The sequence below is a fragment of the Cynocephalus volans genome, unplaced genomic scaffold, assembly GCF_027409185.1.
Source record: "Cynocephalus volans isolate mCynVol1 unplaced genomic scaffold, mCynVol1.pri scaffold_35, whole genome shotgun sequence".
Classification (NCBI taxonomy): Eukaryota; Metazoa; Chordata; class Mammalia; order Dermoptera; family Cynocephalidae; genus Cynocephalus; species Cynocephalus volans.
In genome coordinates, this window is record NW_026902463.1 from 3,923,384 (window position 1) to 3,936,837 (window position 13,454).

Sequence of the window (13,454 nt, forward strand, 5' to 3'; positions counted from 1 at the left end):
GTATACTATCTATCCTATAACTTATCCACAAAGTGGGAAGAACACTTCATGGAAGTTTATAAATTTGTTTTTGTTCCCTCTAAGTTTGAATACAAAACAGAGAAATAATAAACGAAAGGAAATTAATTTAAACGGCTATTCCCTTTCTGGAAGTTGGCAAAACATAAACAGGACACTGTAGCACCAGACAGATAAAATACATGAGAAAGAGATGATATCTACATGTGCACCATTAAAGTCTCTCCTGAGAAAAAATTCTCATAGATTTAAGCATAGAAGTTGTCATTCCCTGGTATTTCCTCTTTTAGCTGTTTTGGTTCCAGACATAAAGATGAACCAAAGTCAAAGAATTTTCACATGAACTGTATTTGTAGATTATGCACCCAAAACAATAAACAGACATAAAGGATGAACTTCCAACTCAACTATGCAAACACTAACACGTTAACTGGATTTTTAAAAACTAGACTGAACTGTAACGCAGTTCTCCAGTTGTGGTATAATATATTTTTAGATGATACTTTCACAAAACAAAAACTAGTAAGGGCAGAAAAATGATTTCCCAGCAAGAAGACACTGGTTCCCCCAGAAATAAGCCCAACCTAAACTGACACATTTCCTTTGATTGTTGTAGAATTTTTCTTCTTTAAACTTTCAATGTAGTGGCATAGCTTCAGGGCTGTCCCCAGCTTCAGACCCATACAACTCATCATCCTGTCAGTGGTGAGTCGTAGCAGGGCCTTCCCATCAATTTCCTACAGAGAGAAGGAAATTATACTAATTAATGTTGCTTTCATCTTTCATCAGAAAGAGGGTACTTCTTTATATACAAGAACATGTAAAACACACTAGAGAGCAGCAAATTCCAGACGTCTGTTCTTGGAATAGGAATCTTCCTTATGAAAACGATTAAAAATATAATTTGGACAGTGATGCATCATTTCACAACTTATAGATTCACTTTAAATGTTAAGAAAAAGGAAATTTAAGCTAATAATTTAAAACATGAACTGTGTTAAAACTGCCTAATTTTAAAAACTGTGTGTTGAGTAGAATACTACATATCTCCAACAAAGAGGAAAAAGTAGAAATGGTAGAAATGAATTTCAGACACTCAACTTTCTGAGCAGGGCTGGCAATGAGAGTATATCCACATCACTGCAAACGGTGAGTGTGCTCTAAAGAGCTGTCTCGATATTGAGACCCAGTTAGTTGTCCGAGGCTAATGAGATACTGAAACTAATTACTGACTTTCCTATCATACTGAAAATGGTACACCAGACATGTGGCCAGTCATTTTATTCGTTAGGACACACTGTCAAAATATTACTTGATACTCACGAGGCATCCTCCTAAAAGTCCTTGTTATCCTAATGGACCAATTTCTGTTGCTGCAGTGTATCATGTGGTCGTCACAAGTGCCAGGTTAAAAATAAGCCTTTACTTAATCATGTATCACTGTCTGAAAAGACCTGAAATCCCTTATGACACCACCTGTGTGAGGCAACTTCTATACTCTTTCTACTAAGTAAAACTAGAATCACAAAAATAACAACAGAACTTATAAGAATGTAGCCCGTGATGTTTCTCGGTAGGCAGGAGGGTATTGGCATCACAAACTGAATAACCATATAAGATTAACACAGCAAGATGGAATCAGTTGCTGTATTCACTGGGTATCATAAAAAGAAAGCCACCCTGTTACAGCTTGTGGTCACCCCCTCCTCCACATGGACCTGGGGCTGAGCTGGGAGCAGGTGTGTGTGTGGACGAGGAACCCTTGTTATCTGTCATGGCAAAAGGGCGGTACACCTGAGGGTGGCGAAACTGAATCGTCACCTCTTGAGAACTTGAGACCCTATAGTATAGTAGGCATTTGCACACCCAATGAAAGAACAGATCACTAACCTACCATTTAAGGATCTAACCTTTCTCACATATGGAAAAATCGGTTGATAGGGAGCCCCTACCATTCACACGACTCAGTATCCAAGTGAAAGTCCCGCACAGAGGTCATTCAAAGGCATTACGGTAGGCAAACTGGAGAAAAAGATACATTACATCACGCCTGAAGAGGTTGCCGAGGGGGCCTAATGTCTGAGGATCTGTATGCTGCAAAAACAGGATCACTTCATCGACGGACCAGGCTGAAGGGTCCTCAGAGACACAGGGCTCAGGATCCACTGGTGAACTTGTAGCTTCAATGGGGAGAAGGAAAGACAAGTCATACTTGACCCGATCATCATGCTGAAAGAAGAGATATTAGTAGGTAGGGAGTAACGGTCTCATTCCTCGATTCTTCTGTTAAGTACCCCAACAAGGACTCAGGACTCCAACTGCAAAATCTGGTGAAGGCCTGTATAAAGATGACGTAAGGATGCCTGACGTCCCCATCTGACCTCCCCCAAACAACAGAAGCAGCTTCACAGAGGTTACCTTGAATCCTCACGCATAAAAGGCACTCAACAAATGTTAGTTATCATTACGAACGTCACCTAAAAACATCCCTCCAAAGAAAACACACAGCTTCCACTATCTTACATCAAGGATGTGGATGAATATGGTTACATAGCGTGATTTGTAATATGTGTCACTTCAGACTCACCAAAACCAGAAGGGACGCACATAGATGTTGCAGTATGTTCATTCCTCAGGAAGACTGAGTGAGTCTTCATTCCAGGGGTATATACTGAACTGGACTCTTCCTGGGTCAGCAGGGCTGCAGGTCCTTCCCTGGGATCTGGGACATTTGGAACGATGCTGTTGTTCTTAACTGCCCCTGGGATGGTATAGGAGGGCATTAAAGAAGTACCCGGCAGAGGGTTATCAGGCACGATAGAAGGCTGATATGGATTTGCAGACAAGCGTCCAGGACTCAGGCTGCAGAACATCTTCCGCTCCTTCTGCTCCTGCTCCATGAGCAGTGACTCCTGACCTGTTTTCTGCAAGTCCTCCGACCGATTTAATACCCCTTCAAGGATGCTCTGGTAATCATTCTCCCGCCTGCACAAGGTGGAAGTTGGGCTATAGTTTTCGTGGTTGGAGAATGAACTGGGAGACCCCTTCTTCCTCATTTTCTCGAATTTACCTCTTCTAGACAGCTGGTACTTATAGTTTCTCAAAGCAAATCCAAATGGCTTCTGAAATGACACACACCCAACATAAAACAACAGTGAGTAAAAAAGGAAATAAAATTAGTACATACACATTAATATTTATTTTCCGTGCAACATTGCTTTGTATTAGTAAAAATAAAGGCTCTGTTTTGAATATATAATGAAGTTTTATGCCTCTCCAACTGTACATTGTAATTGTACTTCAGACATTATAGTTAGAAACATAAAAATGCTCACTGTCATACATTTCTCTGACCTAAACTTCAGCATTCTTCCAACAAAATCTTCGTTCGCCATCTGCTACTAAAGCAAGTATCGATCAGCCTTGCTAATCTCACAGAGTTACTAATTCTCTATCAATTGTAGCAGATTGGCAATTTTAGAAACCTGAGGTTTCTCAGAGTTGTGAGGATAATTTTGAGAACACTTACGCGACATTGACTCAGTCCTTCCTCCGTGAGATGTTCGATTTTTGAAACCTTTCCAAGAATGACATCAAGTTTCTTGTCCAGGTTTCCAATTGCTTCATATACACCCTATTATAATACAAGGTATTAGTAGTTCCTATTTGAAAAGAAAAGTAACATATGTGAAAACACCATTAAGGCATGGCCGGTCTGCGGCTCACTGTGAGGGTGTGGTGATGATAACACCAAAGCCGTGGGTTCGGATCCCTATATATGGATGGCTGCTGCGCTCACTGGCTGAGCGTGGTGCAGGCCACACCGGGCCGGAAAAGTGACTATTCATTCTCTTAAAGGAGAACCTACGTTGAGTAAAAAGCACACAGACACACACACACACACACAAAACACCAAAAAGAAAAAAAAAAAAAAAAACCAAACAAACTAATAGATCTGACCACATAAAAATGTAACATCAGTTTCTTTAAAGACAAACTAAAAATGAAACACCGAGATAAAGCATTGCAACAAAAATGGAAAAAAGATGAATAGTTTCTACTAGAAGAGCTCTTACACGTTAGTAAGAAAACACTAAGACCTTAGAAAAAATATCAGTACAGAACATGAACTGCTCATCAACCGAAAACATGCAAATGGCCAGAAAATATGTACCACCTCAGTAATAATCAAAGGGACATTAACATAATACAGGTTTCCCAATCTGAGATTGCTTTTCACAATGTACTGATAATAATATGGGAGTGAAACAGACATTCTCAACTGCTGGTATAACACAAAATATTATCATCTTTCCAGAACCAGATGCATACAGCAACGAACCTTAAAAATGCTCATCCTCCCTGACTTGGTAATGCCATTTAATCGATGCTATGCACAAAATGAGAGATGCCATTGACGCTATGCGTAGAACTGGATATAATCTAAACATTCCACAGGGGACTGCTACAGAAATTACCCACACATCCAAAAGATAAGCCTACTGCCACTGAAAATGACGATTTAAGGAACCTTTAAGGAAACGGGAGAATGCTCACCATATAATTTAAATTTAAAAAGACACACATATTATACCAATTCGTGGTTATTAGAGATGATTTTTCTTCCTGATGCTTTTCTTTAACTTTCAGATGAGCCTGAAGTATTTTCCTGAGGTTAAACAAGCAGTGGGGGAGGGAGGAGAAAAACTAAGCTCACTTGTCCTTAATTTCCTGTTTTAAACGGAAAATATATTTCTGAAATATATATATCCCACTGCAAACACATTGAGCTCGTTCTACTCATGAATGGTAAACCAAATGTAAAATATACTCATAGTTGGGGCCCCAATTAAGCACTCATACGTTTCAATATATTTTCAACAAGAAATCTTTCATTTCCCAAACTACTCTACAGTAAGCAGTACACTTAATTTTTGCTATGTGGCGTCAATGTCTTTCTTCATCCAAACGTGAGTATTAGAAAACCACTTAAGTCAGGAATCTGTAAACCAGATTTATAAAACAAGCCTAATGTTACAAAAAGTTGTTCATTATCTAAATGTCACCCACTCCCTATCTTAATGTCAGGTCAATAAGTTATTTGAATAGGCTCCTTTCAGGTTAAAGAGTTACACAGGAATTCACCAATACAATCTACATATCATACTATTTGTAAAACCCCAGCCCTGGATTAATTTAAATGTTACAGGTTACACTTGTAAAAGCTATGACACAAAAATGCCTTCACGGGATACCTTGAGCGCATCCAGTATACCCCGATCCTTAAACGTCTGGTACAGCGATTGGCGCCGTTCATCCCGAGTCAACACATCAAAGTCGGGGGACATGGTGGACTGACTGCAAGAGAAAATGGATACCGGTGACCAGAGGGGACGCGAATTCCTTAACACAGACCAGTGGGCTCCGGGGAAGCCCTAAGAAGTCTAGCGGGGAAAGGGGCTTTAACGAACACAAACAAGTCTTCATGTCTGCCTGTCCGAGAGGAGCGGCGGGTGTTACGTACCTGAGCCGTCGCCACCAGGGATCAGCTTCCTCCCGAGACCGCCCTGCCCGTCCCACCCTGGACTAGCCCGGCCTCTGTCCCGGCGGTTCGGGAGGAACAGGGGGGTTAAACGCTCTCTCACGCACCCCGAACCAGGAACTCTGCCAGAGGCGCGCACTTCCTTTCTCCGCGGTTCTGAAGGGAGGACGGGGCCGTGACCCAGGCGCGACTCTCAAAGGCGGAAGGTGGCGGAAGATGGCGGAAGGTTAAGCGAGAGCGCAGAACAGAAAGTCTCACAGCCGGGTTCCCATCTCGCCCCCGACGAGGCAAGCCAAAGAAAACCGCCCTCCTGAGGGGCACTAAGGCGCGTGCGCACGGCTGCGCAGCGTGGACCGGTAGCCTTCCCAGTAATCGCGAGAGCGCTAGGGTCAGGGGTGCGAGATTTGTGCCGTTAGTTCCAGCTGCGGCTGCGGAGCGCCGGGTGTCAGCGAGGTGGCTAAGGGGGTGGTTTTGTGTTCGGCGTGTCGCTGCACGTAGCGAATGGAGAGAGTTGGGCACGGGTGCTCCAGCTCCTCGGGGGATGCCCCAGCCCGTGCGTGAGGAGGATATCGGCCGTGTATCTCCACCCCACCCCGACTTGGGATAGCTGAGCCAGATCCGGCCAGCCCGCGGCCGCCTGACTCAGGCACAGCCCAGCGGGTCAGTCCACACCGCGTTTGGGCCTGCAAACGCCCACCCTCTCGGGGGCTTTGCTGCCCTTGCCTTTCTTTCACTACGTCATTCAGCTAACCCAGGGTTTCTTCACCGCAGCATGATTGTCATTTGGAGCTGGAAAACTCTTTGTTGTAGGAGGCCGCCCTGTGCAGGGTAGGATTTTTAGCAGCGTCCGGGTCTCTACCTGGTAAATGCCGGTAGGACCCCGCCCTCAAGTGTGATAGGCAAAAATGTCTCCAGAAAGGTTGCCGGGTGTCCTCTGGGAGGCAAAATCGCCTCTGGTTGACATCTACGGAGCTGAACTTTTTACGGTACCCATCGTTGTGTGCTGAGGAAGATAAAGAAGGTGAGCCTGGTCCCCAAGATGCTTAAATGCAATTCGAAAGAAAAGGCATCGGTCTCACAGAAGCAGTGATAAAATCATTACAGCCAGAGAACTGGACAAGAACTAAGACGCATTATAGACTGGGTCAATAGTTTAGAAGAAGGAAAGGGGGTTGAAGCTGGACGTGATCAAGGACGTCTCTATGGAAAAAGTGTAACGTTATCAGGGCCTTGCTGGGTAGGATTTAGGTGTTGTGCAAACAGGAAAGCATCGCAGGAAGGGGGAAAATGAGCGAGGGAAAGAAATGTCAGGACCCTCTTGGGGGCAGTGAGGGATCTGTCCTGACTCCAAAGTTGTGTGCTGGGGATGTAAGGTGTGTAAGTCCTATGAAGAGAAAATTGGGGTAGTGTGAGCCTTGTGCACAGAGCTGAAGGACAAGTACGATGAGTTTGATCCTTGGCTGTGAAAAGCTTGAAGTATTTACGAGGAAGCAAGAGTGACAGGACTTCATACATGGTGGAGAACCCGTAGAGGTTTTTTTTTTTTTTTTTTTTTTTTTTTTTTTTTAATTTAATTTTATTTTGTCAATGTACAACGTGGTTGATTATTGCAGCCCATTACCGAAACTTCCCTCCCTCCTGCATCTCCCTCTCTTCTCTCCCTGCCAACAACCTCATATCTGTTCGCTTGTCGTGTTGACTTCAATGAATTGTAGTTGTTGTGTCTTCTTCCTTCCCCTCCCCAGTTTATTTGTGTAGTCGTTTATTTATTTTTAGCTCCCACAAAATAGTGAGAACATGTGATATTTCTCTTTCTGTGCCTGACTCGTTTCGCTTAATATAGTTCTGTCTAGGTCCATCCATGTTGTTGTAAATGGCAGAATTTCATTCTTTCTATAGCAGTGTAGTATTCCATTGTTTAGATATACCACATTTTCCGTATCCACTCATCTGATGATGGACGTTTGGGCTACTTCCAACTCTTAGCTATTGTAAATAGTGCTGGTGTGAACACTGGAGAACAGGTATTCCTTTGACTTGATGATTTCTATTCTTCTGGATATATTCCCAGCAGTGGGATTGCTGGGTCATATGGTAGATCTATCTGCAATTCGGAGAAGGGACAGGAGCCATGACGGCCCACTTCAGGGTCTGACTTTGGAACCTGGGCACTCCTCATCCCAGACGCTGACCCCAGCCGAACTGGCACAATTGCCTAGGGGGACCCTGGGCAATCAGTACAGACCTCGGCCTCCAGGACGCTTAGGTAAAGCTAAGGCAGGCCAGGGAGCGCCCCACTCAAAGGCAGAGCCCTCTGCCTCCTACCGCCTGCCTCTGCACACGTTCCCCACAAGAAAACAGTTTTATGTGAATATTCAGAGTCTAATATACACTCATTAGTGACACATCCATATTCTTTCCAGTCAGGTTTTCATCCTTGTTAAGGAATATGGATTAATAAACCAAAAGGAAAGAGGAAAAAGAGAATTGAGGGCAAAGTTCAGGGCTTCTATTTTGTTTTCAAGAAGTGCCAAAGGCCTATTCGTGATATCAAAGGACCTTTGCCCATTGCAGCTACTACAGCAATATGAAAAGATGTACTTGCAGGGCAGGGCTGTGTTCTCATTAACCCGACTACACTGCACAACCCACGACACCACTTTCCATCCAGCTTGAGCTCTTATGTACTTCCGGAGAATAAGGCTAGTCTTCCATTCTCCTAGCACTAGAACTGACTTAAAAAGCAAATATTGCTAACCATTAAAAAAGAACCAAATGCTACAGGGCTTTTGATTTTCAAAAAATCCAACAGTGACACACCGTGGACTAGATACGAACCACTTGACCACCTATCTTTCTTTCTTTGAAAAATGTTTTTCAGATTTTCATTTTTTATTATTAGCATATTCATTCATACAAATTGTGATATGTCATTATGCCCTTTACCCAGCCTCTAAATTACCCTGAAATATTTTTATGGGAGAAGGGAAGGTATAAGTAACTAAACAGCTAATAACTATTATATTTCAATATAATAACTCTTTATTCAAAGGATGAATTATGGACTGCAAGAATAATGTTAATATAATCATACCGAGTCGATATCAATGTCTTTGTTTGAAAATACATGAAAAAATAAATTCCTGAATTAGACCTACATTATGGACATATTAGGAAACAAAATTATATGAAATTGTAATATAGTTTAATATTTATAAACACAATATTACTATTTTACCCTCGTAGAGTGCTTCATGCTTTCCAAAGTGCTTTCACATAATTATGGCAGAAACCATGACACTTGATGAGCAAGTAACATCCCCAAAGCTGAAACTAGTGGGACTGGGTTTATAGATGGCACCTTGCCCTCTCATGGTGGAAGGGGTGAGGGAGCTCACTGGGGCCTCTCCTATAAGGACACTAATCCAACTCATGAAGACTCCACCCCCATGACCTCCCAAAGGCCCCACCTCCCAACACCATCATCATGAGGGTGAGGATTTCAGTATATGAATCTGGAGGGGGAGGGGCACAAACTTTCAGACCGTAGTGCTGTTTAATCTAAAAGCATCAGGATCGTGTTCAAACAGTTCTTTCCTGCTGCCTCCCTGTGTTCAATCCCCTCACCCCACACTCGCTCAGGCATGCACTCCCCACCCCATCAAAGACAGCTCATTCCCCCTCCTCATTTGTTTGTTATAATAACAATAGTTCACATTTATTGAGCACTTACTGTGTGCCAGGCATGCTTCGACGTTCTTCACAGTTGAAACTATTCCTACCAATCCCTGAGAAGTAGAAACGGCTCCATCCCTCATTTACAGATGAGAAACCCAAGGTGTGGAGAAGTCCAGACTCACCCAAGTCACACTGGGAGGTCATAGAGCTGGCCTTCAGAAAGGGCCATCTGGCTCTGCAGTCTTTCTTATTCGTTTGTTTGTTTAAATTGACAAATAAAAATTGTATATCCTTACCTTGTACAACATGACATACACATCACCTCACATACTTTTTTTGTGGGAGAGGTCTACTCTCAGTGATTTTCAAAATTTAACGCAATTTTATTAACTGTGGCCACAATGATGTACAGTAGAAATTTTGTATTCTGTGACCATCATCTCCCCAATACTCCCCCTCCGCCCAGCCCCTGGTAACCACCATTCTCCTTTCTGCTTCTATAAGATCAACTTTTAAAAATTCCACACGTGAGCAAGATTCATGCAGCATTTGTCTTTTGGTGCCTGGCTGATGTCGGTTAACTTAATGTCCTCCAGGTTCATTCATAGTGTCACAGGGAGCAGGATTTCCTTCGTCTTTAAGGCTGAGTAGTGTTCCATGTATATATGCCACGTTTTCTTTACCCATTTGTCTGATGACGGCCACTTGAGGTTGTTTCCATATCTGGGCTACTGTGAATACTGCTGCAATAAACAGGAAGTGTAGGTGTCTCCTTCACGTACTGCTATCATTTCCTTTGGATATATGCCCAGTAGTAGGATTGCTGGATCACATGGTAATTTAACTTTTCATGTTTTTGAGGAACCTCAAAAAAATGACTGTTTTCAATAATGGTTGTACTAAATTATGTTCCCACCAACAATGTACAACGGTCTTTTCTCACCAAAAACTTCATCTTTGTGATAATAATTTTCTGACAGGTGTGAGGTGATATCTCATTGCACTTTTGATATGCATTTCTCTAATGATTAGTGATGCTGAGCATTTTTTCACATACCTCTTGAATCTTCTTCTTTTAAATGATTTCCCTTGATTCTATTCATGTGGTGAATTTATTTCTTTATTTTCTAACATTAAGCCCTGTGTTCCTGGAACAAACCTCACTGGGCCAGGACATTCTGTCCTCTCCATAGCTGAACTCAGTTTGTTAATACTTGGATATATTCACATTTATCTTACTGAGAAAAACTGGGCTCTGATGTCTCTTTTTGAATATCCGTGTCAGGTTTGGATCTTAGAGTTATGCTGGCTGGCCTTATACAACAGGTTGGGGCTTTGGAAACTGTTTTCTTAAGGACCTCTTAGTCCCATCTCCTAGTCCATATCTTCCCGTGACCAGTATTTAGGGAACTGTAAACTGCCAGATAGTAAATATTGCAGTCCCTGTTGTAACCATGCATTTGTCTTCTAGCACAAAAACAGCCACTGAAAATAAACAAATATGACTAGCTGTGTTCCAATAAAACTTTATTGACAAGAACAGGCAAAGGGCTGGATTAGTCCCACAAGCTGTAGTTTACTAACCCCTGCCCCATACAATCTGAGAATTTCTTCCCCCTTCAGGTGCCAGTGTGTGTCTAGTGAGGATTCTTTCCTGCCTTCCCCTTGAAGACTTCCGTGGTCCTCCTGCTCTCTGATCTTGTATTTCCCAAACGCACTTCTTTCCTCTTCATCTGAATTTTTGCCATATTTGCATATGCCTGGAGAATTTTATTAATATGTATTAGTATTCTTAAACTGATGCAGTTACTTCTTCTTAAATGTACCAGTAGATATTAGTATAACTAGTTCTGTTTAGTTCTGTTCTGTTTGCATAACACACATTAGTTCTTTGCACCTTAAAATAAACTACTAAAATTTCAGACGTTTGCTCCCGTGCTGCCTAACATCATTTTGAGTACTACCGGGGATATGGATGCCATGAAAGAGTCCTTCTTGGTGTCCAAGAATACAGCAGTTGTCCCAATTTTCAGTTCCACACAACTCTTGTTGGGTTGTCCCATGGATGGTGGCACTGCCCTGGGTACTAGGGTCAGAAGGACGGGTGAAAAGAGGACGTCTCGTTGTTTTCTCCCCACCTACAGAGGATCATGGATACCAAAGCAGTCAGCTCTTGCACAGGCTCATAAATGTAATATTAGAAGTGCCTGCCACATGTGCACGGAGGGGCCGAGGGGTCCGGGAAAGGGCACACAGAGGAGATGGCATCTGAGCTGGGTCTTGAGCTAGAATTTTTCAGGCAAAGGAGGAAGAAGAGCTTTCCCAGGACCGTTAGGAGCCTGAGGGAAGGCCCTGAGGCACAGCTAAGCCAGCTTGTGTAGGGAAGAAACCACCTTGGTGAAGGAACCCTTGGATACATGGTGGGAGGGAAGAGGAGGAGGCTCTGGAAACTGGGTCTGGCAGCAGGTGAACACCAGCTCAGATGTTGGACCCCGTCCAGTGAGAAGCCATTGATTCATTTTTTAAGCTAAACCTGGAGGTAGTCTGAGTAAAAAATGACCCAGTTAATAACCTAAATGGTGGCTGCCAAGACCAATCAGCACCTGGGGGAAATGCTTATATCGTGTTAGGTAAAAAAGAACAGGGATGCAGTATTCTACGATCATGAGGGTTATACATAAAAATTAGTATACCTAGAGTAACGGGGCTATAGAGAATTCCCCAGTGTCAGGATAGGAGTTGAGCTGATTGTATAAAAATGTGAGTTATTTCCTCTGTCTTCCAAATTGCTTTCTCAGTATTTTCAAAGTCATGTTTTTCTAATTGTGATGTTTAACAGTGCTGTCCACAGTAAATATCCAGATTGGCATCCATGCTCTTATTTCCTGATTTGCAGACGTTGAATCCCAAATGCACAAGGGTTCAAAACTGCTGGGGACCCCCCTGTGGTGCTGTGGACGAGACTGTTTGAGCCTTGCCTTGCCGAGCCGCTGACTAGAAGTAGGGCTGGGTTTCCCCTCCTCTGCATCCACTGGGCTTCCCATGGGCGTTTGCAGGAAAGCAGCCTTCCCCACCAGCCCCGGGCCCCTTCACAGGGACCCCTCACCCACGGCCCAGCATTGACCGGGGAAGAAGTAGCAGTCTAGTTTATGACCTGAGTACGCTTTCCCCTCCTGCATGTTTCCCATGCTTAGAGGATATTAAAATTGTCTTGGCAGGGGCTCCCGGCCACAATAGTCAGCCACCCGAGCTATAGTCAGCTGCCACCCTTGGGGTCCAGGCCACATGTTAGAAGTGAAACCCTGTTTTAATGAGATCCTTCTGGTATTGCCTTTGGACACCCTCTAAGGCAGTTCCATTTTACACTAAATTCCATGGTATGGTGGGTCATCTCGAACAGGTCTGCACACATGGAAACATTACCACTGCACTCTGTACTCTAGGAAAATGTGGACAGAATGAGGGTAGGAGTCAGGCCCTGGGCCATGAGGATTTTTTACAAATATATACACACATTGAAATGTAAAGCAGATAGGAACATGTCGAGTGATTTAGACTGCAAAATCAAACAGAATTCTCAGCATGTTTTCATACATTTTGCTGTTGATGAAGCTGGGGTTTGCATATGCTAAGGATCGCTTCTCGGGCAGCAAATGCAGTTGTCTGGTGAGACCAATCCATCTCTGTAGAACAAAAGTGATGGTAGTAAATTAGCTCCAAAGGGAGGATGCAAATTCGAATTCTTGCACCTTTTCTGTTTATTCTTTCTGACTCTGAGAGAGAGTGTGAGCGTGTATTTCCGTGTGTGTTTTCTCCTTGGCTATCTGGCCCAGCTCCCACTATATCTCCACAGCCCTCTCCCGTCTTTATTTTGATCAGTACCCTCCACCACCTTGAGTCACCTTGGCCCCAACCTTGAGAACAGAGCAGGCACCGTTCCAGGCAACTGCAGTTCTGCTGGAAAACCTTTGAGGGCAGTCTAGTATTTCATGGTTCATGACTTCCTGCCACCTCCTGCAAGAACAGAAACTCAGAGCAAAGTGTTATGACCTGTTTACTTCCTCTTTGGGGCTTCTAAGTGGTGGTAAGCGCCCGGGCGTTTAGGAGACACTAGACCCTATGTTACACATGGTTTCCTTCCTCTTTTAAGAGGATGCCATCTTGAGTCATCAAAGGTTTAAAAGCACATTTCAGTAGTGTATGGTGTGTGGGTTAA